The sequence below is a fragment of the Macaca fascicularis genome, chromosome 7, assembly GCF_037993035.2.
Source record: "Macaca fascicularis isolate 582-1 chromosome 7, T2T-MFA8v1.1".
NCBI classification, from domain to species: domain Eukaryota; kingdom Metazoa; phylum Chordata; class Mammalia; order Primates; family Cercopithecidae; genus Macaca; species Macaca fascicularis.
In genome coordinates, this window is record NC_088381.1 from 85,729,305 (window position 1) to 85,744,250 (window position 14,946).

A 14,946-nucleotide genomic window follows, 5' to 3' on the forward strand; every position below is an offset into this window, starting at 1 on the left:
CTTTGGAATTCATATATATATATATATATGAAGAAAAGGAAACACTTGAACACTGTTGGTAAATTAGTAATGGGATCACTGGGTCAAATGGTATTTCTAGTTCTAGATTCTTGAGGAATCACCACACTGTCTTCCACAGTGGTTGAACTAGTTTATACTCCCACCAACAGTGTAAAAACATTCCTATTTCTCCACATCCCCTCCAGCACCTGTTGTTTCCTGACTTTTTAACGATCACCATTCTAACTGCTGTGAGATGGTGTCTCATTGTGGTTATGATTTGCATTTCTCTGATGACCAGTGATAATGAGCATTTTTTCACCTGTCTGTTGGCTGCATAAATGTGTTCTTTTGAGAAGTGTCTGTTCATATCCTTTGCCCACTTTTTGATGGAGTTGTTTGATTTTTTCTTGTAAATTTGTTTAAGTTCCTTGTAGATTCTGGGTATTAGCCCTTTGTCAGATGGGTAGATTGCAAAAATTTTCTCCCATTCTGTAGGTTGCCCGTTCACTCGGATGATAGTTTCTTTTGCTGTGCAGAAGCTCTTTAGTTTAATTAGATCCCATTTGTCTATTTTGGCTTTTGTTGCCATTGCTTTTGGTGTTTTAGTCATGAAGTCCTTGCCCATGCCTGTGTCCTGAATGGCATTGCCTAGGTTTTCTTCTGGGGTTTTTATGGTTTTAGGTCTAACATTTAAGTCTTTAATCCATCTTGAATTAATTTTTGTATAAGGTGTAAGGAAGAGATGTAGTTTCAGCTTTCTACATATAGCTAGCCAGCTTTCCCAGCACCATTTATTAAATAGAGAATCCTTTCCCCATTTCTTGTTTTTATGAGGTTTGTTAAAGGTTGTAGATGCGTGGTGTTATTTCTGAGGCCTCTGTTCTGTTCCATTGATCTATATCTCTGTTTTGGTACTAGTATCATGCTGTTTTGGTTACTGTAGCCTTGTAGTATAGTTTGAAGTCAGGTAGTGTGATGCCTCCAGCTTTGTTCTTTTTGCTTAGGATTGTCTTGGAAATGCAGGCTCCTTTTTGTTCCATATGAAGTTTAAAGTAGTTTTTTCTAACTCTGTGAAGACAGTCATTGGTAGCTTGATGGGGATGGCATTGAATCTATAAATTATCTTGGGCAATATGGCCATTTTCACGATATTGATTCTTCCTATCCATGAGCATGGAATGTTCTTCCATTTGTTTGTGTCCTCTTGTATTTCATTGAGCAGTGGTTTGTAGTTCTCCTTGAAGAGGTACTTCACATCCCTTGTAAGTTGGATTCCTAGGTATTTTATTCTCTTTGTAGCAATTGTGAATGGGAGTTCACTCATGATTTGGCTCTCTGTCTGTTATTTGTGCATAGGAATGCTTGTGATTTTTGCACATTGATTTTGTATCCTGAGACTTAGCCGAAGTTGCTTATCAGCTTAAGGAGATTTTAGGCTGAAATGATTGGGTTTTCTAAATATACAATCATATCATCTGCAAACAGGGACAATTTGACTTTCTCTTTTCCTAATTGAATACCCTTTATTTCTTTCTCTTGCCTGATTGCCCTGGCCAGAAGTTCCGACACTATGTTGAATAGGAGTGGTGAGAGAGGGCATCCTTGTCTTGTGCCAGTTTTCAAAGGGAATGCTTCCAGTTTTTGCCCATTCAGTATGATATTGGCTATGGGTTTATCATAAATAGCTCTTATTATTTTGAGATACGTTCCATCAACACCTAGTTTATTGAGAGTTTTTAGCATGAAGTGCTGTTGAATTTTGTCAAAGGCCTTTTCTGCATCTATTGAGATAATCATGTGGCTTTTGTCATTGGTTCATAAACAGTGATGGATTACGTTTATTGATTTGCATATGTTGAACCAACCTCGCATCCCAGGGATGAAGCCCATTTGATCATGGTGAATAAGCTTTTTGATGTGCTGCTGGATTCGGTTTGCTAGCATTTTATTGAGGATTTTTGCATCGATGTTCATCAGGGATATTGGTCTAAAATTCTCTTTTTTTGTTGTGTCTCTGCCAGGCTTTGACATCAGGATGATGCTGTCCTCATAAAATGAGTTAGGAGGGATTCCCTCTTTTTCTATTGATTGGAATAGTTTCAGAAGGAATGGTACCATCTCCTCTTTGTACCTCTGATAGAATTCGGCTGTGAATCCGTCTGGTCCTGGACTTTTTTTGGTTGGTAGGCTATTAATTATTTCCTCAATTTCAGAGTCTGTTATTGGTCTATTCAGAGATTCAACTTCTTCCTAATTTAGTCTTGGGAGGATGTATGTGTCCAGGAATTTATCCATTTCTTCTAGATTTTCTAGTTTATTTGTGTAGAGGTGTTTATAGTATTCTCTGATGGTAGTTTGTATTTCTGTGGGATTGGTGGTAATATCCCCTTTATCATTTTTTATTGCGTCTATTTGATTCTTCTCTCTTTTCTTCTTTATTAGTCTTGCTAGCGGTCTATCAATTTTGTTGCGCTTTTCAAAAAACCAGCTGCTGGATTCATTGATTTTTTTGAAGGGTTTTTTCGTGTCTCTATCTCCTTCAGTTCTGCTCTGGTCTTAGTTATTTCTTACCTTCTGCTAGTGTTTGAATTTGTTTGCTCTTGCTTCTCTAGTTCTTTTGTTTGTGATGTTAAGGTGTTGATTTTAGATCTTTCCAGCTTTCTCTTGTGGGCATTTAGTGTTATAAATTTCCCTCTACACACTGCTTTAAATGTGTCCCAGAGATTCTAATACATTGTGTCTTTGTTCTTATTGTTTTCAAAGAACATATTTATTTCTGACTTCATTTTGTTATTTACCCAGTAGTCATTCAGGAGCAAATTGTTCAGTTTCCATGTATTTGTGTGGTTTTGAGTGAATTTCTTAATCCTGAGTTCTAATTTAATTGCACTATGGTCTGAGAGACAGTTTGTTGTGATTTCTGTTCTTTTACATTTGCTAAGGAGTGCTTTACTTCCAACTATGTGGTCAATTTTGGAATAAGTGTGATGTAATGCTGAGAAGAATGTATATTCTGTTGATTTGGGGTGGAGAGTTCTGTAGCTGTCTATTAGGTCCGCTTGGTGCAGAGCCAAGTTCAAGTCCTGGATATCCTTGTTAACCTTCTGTCTCGTTGATCTGTCTAATATTGACAGTGGGGTGTTAAAGTCTCCCATTATTATTGTGTGGGAGTCTAAGTCTCTTTGTAAGTCTCTGAGGTCTTGCTTTATGAATCTGGGTGCTCCTGTATTGGGTGCATATATATTTAGGATAGTTAGCTCTTTTTGTTGAATTGATCCATTTACCATTGTGTAATGGCCTTCTTTGTCTCTTTTCATCTTTGTTGGTTTAAAGTCTGTCTTATCAGAGACTAGGATTGCAGCCCCTGCTTTTTTTTTGTTTTCCATTTGCTTGGTAGCTCTTCCTCCATCCCTTTGAGCCTATATGTGTCTCTGCATGTGAGATGGGTCTCCTGAATACAGCACAGTGATGGGTCTTGACTCTTTATCCAATTTTCCAGTCTGTGTCTTTTAATTGGGGCATTTAGCCCATTTATATTTAAGGTTAATATTGTTATGTGTGAATTTGATCCTGTCATTATGATGTTAGCTGGTTATTTTGCCCATTAGTTGACGCAGTTTCTTCCTAGCATCAATGGTCTTTACAATCTGGCATGTTTTTGCAGTGACTGGTACTGGTTGTTCCTTTCCATGTTTAGTGCTTCCTTCAGGAGCTCTTGTAAGGCAGGCCTAGTGGTGACAAAATCTCTCAGCATTTGCTTGTCTGTGAAGGATTTTATTTCTCCTTCATTTATGAAGCTTAGTTTGGCTGGATATGAAAACCTGGGTTGAAAATTCTTTTCTTTAGGAATGTTGAATATTGGTCCCTACTCTCTTCTGGCTTGTAGAGTTTCTGCTGAGACATCCGCTGTTAGTCTGATGGGCTTCCCTTTGTGGGTAACCCGACCTTTCTCTCTGGCTGCCCTTAACATTTTTTCCTCATTTCAACCTTGGTGAATCTGACAATTATGTGTCTTGGGATTGCTCTTCTCAAGGAGTATCTTTGTAGTGTTCTCCGTATTTCCTGAATTTGAATGTTGACCTGCCTTGCTAGGTTGGGGAAGCTCTCCTGAGAAGTGTTTTCCAGCTTGGTTCCATTCTCCCCGTCACTTTCAGGTACACCAGTCAAATGTAGATTTGGTCTTTTCACATAGTTCCATATTTCTTGGAGGCTTTGTTCATTGCTTCTTACTCTTTTTTCTCTAAACTTCTCTTCTCACTCTATTTCATTAATTTGATCTTGAATCACTGATGCCCTTTTTTCCACTTGATCGAATCGGCTATTGAAGCTTGTGCATGTGTCACGAAGTCCTTGTGCCATGGTTTTCAGCTCCATCAGGTCATTTAAGGTCTTCTGTACACTGTTTCCTAGTTAGCCATTCGTGTGATCTTTTTTCAAGATTTTTAGCTTCCTTGCAATGGGTTCAAACATCCTCCTTTAGCTCGGAGAAGTTTGTTATTACTGACCTTCTGAAGCCTACTTCTGTCAGCTCGTCAAAGTCATTCTCTGTCCAGCTTTGTCCCATTGCTGGCGAGGATCTGTGATCCTTTGGAGGAGAAGAGGCTCTCTGGTTTTCAGAATTTTCAGCTTTTCTGCTCTGGTTTCTCCCCATCTTTGTGGTTTTTTCTAACTTTGATGTTTGATGTTGGTGACCTACAGATGGGATTTTGTTGTAGATGTCCTTTTTGTTGATGTTGATGTTATTCCTTTCTGTTTGTTAGTTTTCCTTTTAACAGTCAGGTCCCTTAGCTGCAGGTCTGTTGGAGTTTGCCGGAGGTCCACTCTAGACCCTGTTTCCCTGGGTATCACCAGCAGAGGCTGCAGAACAGCAGATATTGCAGAACAGAAAATATTGCTGCCTGATCCTTTTTCTGGAAGCTTCGTCCTAGAGGGGCACCCACCTGTATGAGGTGTCAGTCAGCCCTTACTGGGAGGTGTCTCCCAGTTAGGCTACACGGGGTTAGGGACCCACTTGAGGAGGCAGTCTGTTCCTTCTCAGAGCTCAAACACTGTGCTGGGAGAACCACTGCTCTCTTCAGAGCTGTCAGACAAGGATGTTTAAATCTGTAGACGTTTCTGCTGCCTTTTGTTCAGCTGTGCCCTGCCCCCAGAGGTGGAGAGTACAGAGGCAGCAGGCCTTGCTGAGCTGTGGTGGGCTCCACCCAGTTCGAGCTTCCCTGGCTGCTTTGTTTACCTACTCAAGCCTCAGCAATGGCTGACGCCCCTCCCCCTGCCAGGCTTGCTGCCTCACAGTTCCATATCGGACTGGCAGTGAGCAAGGCTCCATGGACATGGAACCCACCAAGCCAGGTGCGGGATATAATCTCCTGGTGTGCCATTTGCTAAGACTGTTGGAAAAGCACTGTGTTTGGGTGGGAGTGTCTCATTTTTCCAGGTACCGTCTGCCACAGATTCCCTTGGCTAGGAAAGGGAAATCCCCTGACCCCTTGCACTTCCGGGATGAGGTGATGCCCCATCCTGCTTCAACTCGCCCTCTGTGGGCTGTACCCACTGTCCAACCAGTCCCAATGAAATGAACTAGATACCTCAGTTGGAAATGCAGAAATCACCCATCTTCTGCATCTATCACACTGGGAGCTGCAGATTGGAGCTGTTCTTATTCAGCCGTCTTGGAATGGAATCCTGTTTTTTGTTTGTTTGTTTGTTTTTGTTTTTTTGATGGAGTCTTCCTCTGTTGCCAGGCTGGAGGGCTGGAGTGCAGTGGTGTGATTTCAGCTCACTGTAACCTCCACCTCCTAGGTTCAAGCGATTCTCCTGTCTCAGTCTCCTGAGTAGCTGGGATTATAGGCATGTGCCACCATGCCTGGCTAATTTTTGTATTTTTAGTAGAGATGGGGTTTCATCATGTTGGTCAGACTGGTCTTGAATTCCTGACCTCATGATCTGCCTGCCTCAGCCTCCCAAAGTGCTGGGATTATAGGCATGAGCCACTGCACCCTGCCGAGGTTTACTTTTATCTGTTTGGCCTGGGAAAAATTGTTGAGAGTAGGGCATATAGGGGCATACAATTGTCCCCAGCAAAGTGGTACTGTTTGCAACTTCCTCTCCCCAACCCACACTCTGCATTCCCCAGGTGGGACTGCCTCACCCCTCTGGTGCATGGGTTGCTTTGAGCTGATATTACTTTTTCTTCATTCAATGGAGTGGCCTTCCATCTCTCATATTCTAATATTGACAGTTTTTCACATTTTAACATTTCTGAAACAGACTGTGGCTTAAAATGGATGGCATCTTATAGTTTATAACACATAGCAGCTGACTCAGACTTACCTGTCAGCCATTCTCAGGCCAGGTTTGTGTCCTGACGTTGCCCCTGGGAAGAAATTAAAGCTTCTTTTTGTTTTGTTTTGTTTTTTTTAAGATTTTTTTCTTTTTTTTTTTTTTTTTGAGGTGGAGTCTTATTCTGTCACCCAGGCTGGAGTGAAGTGGCGCGATGATCTCGGCTCACTGCAACCTCCGCATCCTGGGTTCAGGCAATTTTCCTGCATCAGCCTCCAGAGCAGCTGGGATTACAGATGTGCCGCCACCACACCTGGCTGATTTTTATATTTTTAGAAGAGATGGGGTTTCACCATGTTGGCCAGGCTGGTCTCGAACTCCTGACCTCAAGTGATTCACCCACCTCAGCCTCCCAAACTGCTGGGATTATAGGCGTGAGCCACCACGCCTGATGAAATTAAAGCTTCCTGTGGGTCTGTGGGCCCCACTCATCTCTTCTTGGCAGTCTCAGCCATTTCCCCAAGTGCGACATTCTCTCTCACCTCACTGTCTCTGCGTCTGCTGCTTCTGAGGCCTGAGTCTGGCTAGGTTTCCACGCCATTTCAGTTTCTCCCTTCTGCTGGTTGAATCCTGGGCATTCCTAAGGTCTCAGCTGAGACATCCTGTCCTGCAGGAAGCCTTCTCTGACCACCCCAGAGTAGGTGGGGAGTCCTGTTATTCCCTGTATCACCTGCTGTGGGACTCTCCTTCCCACAAAAATGTGAGCTTCATGAACATGGGACACCTTTTTCATCCAGCACCTGGTGCTTAACACAAATTTCTTAAGAAAACAAATGAACATTATGACCATCATGTTATGACATTTGGAGAAAAGATGAAGATAAAAGTGTTGCAAAGGAACTCCTAACTACAATCCATTATCCAGAAGCCCTTATGCATCTGATCAGATTAGGGGAGAGAGAAGAGACTGGCCAGCATGTGGGGGTGAGGAAGGTTTCATGGGCACAAAGGACTGGGCCCCACTTTTCTTCTAACTCAGACAATGGGTGTGCCCCATAGGGACCCTCTTTCACAAACTTCATGACATATCCTTTCAGAATGTCCTCCATGTGTCTTTGCAAGTTGAGAAACTTGAGGCATGTGGCCAGACTTTGCATATGGAGACACAGAGAGTTGTGTGGAGTGCAAATCCTACCCCTGATTGGAAGCATTCAGACATCTACTCTACCTTCAAGAGTTGACTTGATGACGACTGGGCATGGGGAGCAGGCCAGGAGCCTTGGAAAATCTCCAGCAAATGGATCTGCTCACTCAAGGGTCAGTCCCTCTGAAATGAAGCCTTTCTGTTTCATGAATGTTTGGTAATGAAGTGGTTGATGTTGTAACCACTCAACAGGTTCTTCTTGTCTACTGCCCAAATAGAGCCCATTTCTCAACACAGGGGAATTATAATAGAGAGGGAGTTAATACACATAGAGCTGGCTAAACAGGAGACTGGAGTTTTATTATTACTCAAATAAGCATCCCTGAAAATTTGGAGCTAGGGTTTTTTAAAGATAGTTTGGCAGGCGGGGGGCTAGAGAATGGGTGTTGCTGACTGGTTGGGGATACGATCATGGGGGTGTGAAAAATGGTCCTCGTGCACTGATTTTGCTTCTGGATGGGGGCCACAGGAATCACTGGTCCTGGTGGAGTCATCCAGTAGTCAGAAATGCAAAAGTCTGAAAACACATCTCAAAAGGCCAATCTCAGGCTCTACAATCATGAGGTTATTTACAGGAGTAATTGGGGAAGTTGCAAATCTTATGACCTCCGGAGTCATGGCTGGTAATAGTTTAACTGTGAATTCAGGCTCCTCTAAGCTGCCTAAGCCACTGGCCTTTCATTCGTTTTACAGAGGCAGTTTAGTTTTGGGGGGAGGGCTGTTATCATTTAAACTATAGACTAAATTTCTCCTGAAGTTAGCCTGGCCCACACTCAGGAATGACCAAGGGCAGTTTGGAGGTTAAAGGCAAGATGAAGTTGGTTAGGTCAGACCACATTTAACTGTCATAATTTTCTCACTGTTATAATTTTTGCAAAGGTGTTTTTAATGTCATTGAACTACCTCTATCAAAAACTCTAAAGTCTGATGGTTTTGCAGCATCCACAAATGAAGAGTGCTTTAAACACTTGCTAGCATTTTGTCATCAGGCATGAAAGGGTATTTTAACGCAGGGCTGGATCTATAACTCTAGAGGCAGTTGGTAGTTCCAGTTCAAATACTGCAGTAGACAAAAGCCCCAGATCTTATTTTTTTCACAGACTCTTTTATTGTGGACTCTAACAGAAGCTTCTCTAAACATCAAAGTTACTTGAGGGCCATCTGAGCAGTCAGGGAGTGGTTTCCTGTGGACCCTGCTGTGGTCAAGACTTTACTCATGGGCCCCAAGGCCAGTAAGGGTCCCTGGGTGGGGGTGGGTCTCCTGGTTCTATTTCTGATAGCCCCTTTTGTCCCCACTCCTGCCATGCAGAGCTGTCATCTACACATGCTTTCCTCTCCCTTCCGATTGCTGAAAATATGAACTGCTCCTTTAATTTTGGAGGACTGGCTGGCATGTGGGCCTTTCTGGAGGTGCTGAGGCACTAGTGACAGTAGCTCCATCTGCAGAGAAGAAAGGAAGGGTTTCCTCTATCCATCCTCCAAAAAAAACCCATGATTTTGTCCTGTGGGTCTGGAAGAGAATCTGGGCTTATCACTCCAGAGAGGAGATGTTTTGCCCTTAAGTTGTCATCTCCTTTTTCCTGGAAGCTGGCCTTGGAGGGCTCTCAGGTCTTGGCCACAGAGCAGGAAAGAGTGCCTTCACTCTTTAGGGCACCCCTTTAGGGTAAGGACGGAGGTGACTTCTTTATTTCCTCCTTACTGCTGGGCCATCCTGAGAAGAGAGGGGCAGTAGCCATCCTGAGCTCCCCAAGAACTCCTGCATATAAAAAAATGTAATTCCACTTATGATCTCCAAGGCTTTAAACAAGTTACCCTACTTTCCCCAAACGGAGTTTGTCCTGGCTGACGTTTAGACACTCTCAGGTCTTAGGGAAAGACAGAGGACGAATATCATCCTTCAGTGTCTGATTCCATCTGAAATGAGAGGTTCTGAATTCTTCTTCAGGAATTCCACATCCCGTGGAATTTGGTGTCTTGACTGAATTTCCTTGAGAGCAGACATTCTGCAGAAGCGGGATTAAGGCAAGCCACATCCAGGCACCATGTGCTCATGGATGGATTGAGACGAAGGCCAGAGCCTCAAAAAGACCCCCGATGACAAGTGGGCTCCCATGCTGCGGTTCCAGCAGATGCTCTGGTGGAGCGCAGGACATGAGGCACATTTCCTAGGACACAAGGGTAGGGCTGCCCACGTGCTGAAAGAGATGTGGAGGGCGAGGCAGGCCCCCGAGGATGGTGGAGCTGGAGCTGCTCCTGGAGAACCACCCTTGTGTTCCCTCCTCATCAGGCAGCTGGATGGAAAGTAGCTGTGGGCTTTCTCGAGGGCAGGCTGGGCTGCATCCGCATCAAGACAAGATCAGTGGGAGAGCACTGATTCTCCATCCGAGAAGGAGGGAGGTGGCCGCATACCCCAGGAGCTGTTTTATTTATTTATTCATTCATTCATTCATTTAAGTTCATATAGCTAGGGATTATTTAAAAAACCTGTTATTTTAGGTTCAGGCATACATGTGCAGGTTTTTTTAAAACTTTAGGTTCAGGAATACATGTCCAGGTTTGTTCAGGGGTACCTGTGCATGTAAACACGTGTCATGGGAGTTTGTTGTACAGATTTAGTCCCCAGGCACTAAGCCTAGTACCCCAACAGCTATTTTTTCCCGTCCTCTCCCTCCTCCCAGCCTCCACCCTCAAGGAGGCCCCAGTGTGTGTTGTTCCCCCTCTATGTGTCCATGTTTTATCATTATTTAGCTTCCATTTGTGAGAACATGTGGTGTTTAGTTTTCTGTTCCTGTGTTAGTTTGCTAAGGATGATGGCCTCCAGCTCCATGCATGTCCCTGCAAAAGACATGATCTTGTTCTTTTTTGTGGCTGCATAGTATTCTATGGTGTATATGTAAACAATGTTTTCTTTATGCAATCTGTCATTAATGGGCATGAAGGTTGATTCCATGTCTTAGCTATTGTGACTCGAGCTGCAGTGAACATATGTGTGCATGTGTCTTTTGGTAGAATGATTTATATTCCTTTGGGTATATATACCCAGTAATGGGATTGCTGGCTTGAATGGTAGTTCTGTTTTTAGCTCTTTGAGGAATCGCCACACTGTCTTCCACAGTGACTGAACTAATTTACACTCCCACCAACAGTGTGTAAGCATTCCCTTTTCTCAGCAACCTTATCAGCATCCGTTATTTTTTTTGGCTTTGTCGTAATCAAGGGCTGTTTTAAAGAGCTCTGGAAGCAGCTTCCTTTCTGCCACCAGCTGACCCTAGGTGTGGTGGGAAGGGGGTCCCAACAGCACCCTGCATGCCACTGTGGTGTGTTCTGGGGCACAGGTCACAGTGGGCCTAGGCTGGCTGCTGTGGACTCCGGTCCAGATGTCACCTCCCTGGAATGCTAGAAGGCAGGTAAAGCTCAGCCCTAACTGGAAAGGGCATGGCCAGAAGTGACTGCGCCCTGTCTGGTTTGCCTGCCTGTCTGGAGTTTGTTTGGGTTTTTTTGTTTTTGTTTTTGTTTTTTTTCAGATGGAGTTTCACTCTTGTTGCCCAGGCTGCAGTGCAATGATGCGATCTTGGCTCACCGCAACCCCCACCCCCTGGGGTTCAAGTAACTCTCGTGCCTCAGCCTCCCAAGTAGCTGGGATTACAGGTATGTGCAACCATGTCTGGCTAATTTTTGTATTATTATGAGAGATGGGTTTTCTCCATGTTGTTCAGGCTGGTCTCGAACGCCCAACCTCAGGTGATCTGCCTGCCTCAGCCTCCCAAAGTGCTGGGATTGCAGGCGTGAGCCACTGTGCCCGACCTGTCTTGGGATTTTAGGGGGGTTTCCCTCTTCGCCTCTCTAGATGACTTTCAGCCTCATAGTTTCCTACTCAGAAGGGAGGGCGGAAGGGAGCTAATGTTTCCTGAGCCCTTGCACCAGCCACGTTAGGTGTCTTATCCTTTGAAAGCCTCCAGCCACCCTGCAGGAAGTGTCATTCTCCTCTTTCGCAGGCTGAGAACTGAGAGAGAGACAGGCTAGGCTCCTTGTGAAGTCTGGGTGCAGATTTGCACCCTGGGGAGCTGACGCCAGTATAGCTTCACCTCACCTCTACTAGGGAATGAGCCCTTGTCCCCTTCACAGCAGCCTGGGCAGCACCTGCTGGACGTGCCCTGAAGGGACAGAAGTCATCTTGACAAAAGACTTGGAGGCTAGGTGAGGTGGCTCACACCTGTAATCCCAGCACTTTGGGAGGCTGAGGCAGGTGGATCACCTGAGGTCAGGAGTTCGAGACCAGCCTGACCAACATGGTGAAACCCCATCTCTAATAAAAATACAAAAATTAGCCAGGCGTGGTGCTGCGCACCTGTAATCCCAGCTACTCAGGAGGCTGAGACAGGAGAATCACTTGAACCCAGGAGGCAGAGGTTGCAGTGAGCTGAGATTGTGCCACTGCACTCCAGCCTGGGCAACACAGTGAGACTCCATCTCAAAAAATAAATAAATAATTAAAAGACTTGGAGGTTCGAAGCTGACACTGCTGCTGGCCCTCAGGGTGCTGGTCTCAGCTGTTGTGGGGAAATTAGCCCCTTGGGAGGTGGCAGGCTCAGGACGGGTGGCCACACCCAGGGAGCTCTGCCAGGAACTTAGCAGCTCCAGGGGGGGAGGGGTGAAGATGGCCGTTGGAGGCTGAGGGGACACTGGCTGCTGGAACAAATGACCCCCTGCATCTCAGCAGAACAGCAGTCCGAGGCAGTCCGGACTGCCCAGCAGTCCGAGGCAGACGTGCTTGGGCAACGGCGACCTGTCCGTAGAGACCTGGATCTCTCCATCTTGTGTCTTTGCCATCCCCCAGGCCCCTGGACCTACTCCTTCTCCAGCTGGAGAGTGGAGGGAAGGCTCAGTCACGTCTGCCTCAGAAACGACACTCAGCACATCTGCCGACATTCCTCTGGCAAGAACTAGTCACTTGGCCTTGGCCTTGCCTGTAAGCAAGCGAAGGGGGAAATGTCGTTCCCGGCAGGGCTGTTGCTGGACAGGGCTGTCTCCCAGGCACCACCCCACACTCGGAGGTGCGCACACATTTTTGGTGAGCACACAGCCTTCTCTACAGTAGCAGCGTCAAGGCCCAGAGGGAAGCGGGTGACTGTGAGGAAGGGCTGCTCGCTGAGGGCCACCTGCTGGAGAACAAAGACAAGGGTGAACCTGCAGTTCCCACTCATGGGAAGATATGTCAGCCGCACACATGAGCTGAGGCTGGGGCCAGAGCGTGGCCCCTTGCACATGAGATGTTCTCGGACCATGCCTTCTCAGCTGGTGCCTTCGTCCTCGAGAGTGGACTTAGAGCCAGGAGCCCTGGTGGGGAGCAGTGGGTAACAAAAGAGTGACGAGACAGGTAGTTAGAGCAGAGTCAAATGTGGCGGTCCTTTCAGGCCAGGGCATCCCAGAGGTCAGTGTGTCCTTGGCAGTAGCTCCTCAGTCCTCTCTTAGAGACAGCTGGGCTCGTGGGCAAGTGACCTGCGGTTCTCATAAAGGGGTCATCCTGTATTGTCTTCCCTGGCCAGTGGCTTGGAAATGGTCACCCACAAATCCACTGAAAAAGAAAGGCATGTGTGAATAGATGAAGTTGATGCTGGATTTGAATTACGAGATTGATTGGGATGACGAAAACCTTGGAAATCCGGATGAGTGGTTTGAATTTTAATCCTTCAGCATGTTTCACAAGTGAGGAAAGCAAATGACTAATATTTTATTTTCCAGAATCAATCTTTCTATGTCTGTTTGGTTCCTTGGATATTCATTCAAAAGACATCATTTTAGATGTCATGAAACAAAAGCCATTTATAACCCCAGTAGGAAGTGATTGAGGCATGAGTAAGACCCAGTGAGGGGAGGACCAATGAAAGAGACTTTTTCTGAAAACAAAAGAAAAGTGATTTAAATAAAAGAATATTTGCTTAGTGACATGGATAGCTCCTAGATAGTTGTCCTTGGGAGAAAAAATTAAAGTTTAAGTGCACAGCCTAATCAATTGTATCTTTTCCCCCCTTCTATATACCACTCCCCACACATGTCTACTCAGCCAAAAATGATATAATATGTAAAACCAGAAATCCGAGTGGGAGAAACACTTAATAATGATAATTAAATGGGTAAACATGTGTTCTGCCAAAAGTTTAGCAATGTTGTAATCACATGAGTAAGAGTTTCTCAGAGATACTCAATGTGAAGCTTCTTGGTGCATAAGGAAATTCAGTGAACTTTCAACTGGAGCAGTGTGAGTCAAAGGCGGGAATGCACTCCTCCGGCTTTATTCAGAAACCCTCAGGATGGACTGAAACGGGGATGGAAAGGGAGAAATGGAAGGGGAAAAAAGGGGAGCCTTCTAATGGATCTAATGTGACCAGCCAAAAAAAAAAAAAACTCCTTGCAGGAAACAGAGAACGGGGAGGCATGGCATCACTCAGCCCAGGATTACAAGAACAAGAAGAGCAAATTCCAGGAAGAGTGAGTTGTACAGCCTGTAAATGCTGATGCTGAGTGAGGAAGGTAGCTCTATTATGCACAAAAACTTCCAGGTTTTCTCCCAAGTCAGAGTGTCAGGCAGGAATGATCCCAGGGTTAAATCATTCTGCTGAGCTGTGTCACATCAGCTGCAGGGGTGGGAGTGTACAGGGGAGAGAGAGAGAGAGAAAGAGAGAAAGCACTGGGGGAATGACGGAGAGCCCTGGGACAGGCGAGGGCGCAGGGCTCTCTAATTGTGAGAGTAATTTGCCCTCAAAATAAATCAAGCAAACCCCTAAACATTGTGTAGGAAAGAGACAGACAACACAATGTAGGGGCAGAAGCTTGACTCCAGACCCTTCCTAGTTGATACTGGGGGGTGGTGTGCCACTCAGGACCCCAGGGCAATAGTTCAGTCTCATTGCTATGGGCCACCAGTGCTGCCCTGCTGCTGTGAGGACACTGCCCCCAGGCACAGACCCTGCTGTGCTCTTTGGCTCAGAGCATGAAGACTGGGCTACTCAGGTCTGAGCCCCAGCAAGCCTGACTTCCCAGCCTCCTGACTGTGGGCATGGTGTCAGGATAGAAACTCAGAGTTTATGTCTAAAAGCACCAACCCTTAAAACGAAGGCAAGCCTTCCTTCATAGCCTCCCCACTGCCTCCGTGCCCTGCCCACTCCTTCTCAATAGTCCACAGGAAGAGGGCATTGTGCACTCTTTGCCACCCTGGTCCCTGTGTAGGGAGAGGCCTTGCAGGGGGAGCCTGTAGCCAGAGTAGGTTTGGGGCTTCAGGAAGGGCTATGTGTGCCCCAGTGACACTGATGCAATAGAAATGGAATGTTGCAGTGCGACCCTCAAGCTCACCAGGAGGCTCATTGTGTGTCGCCAAGTCAGAGGTGAGATGAAAATCCGCTTATCGCATGGCCAACGTGCCAAGACATCAGTAACACCAGGTGAGGGCTGTCATCAGTGTG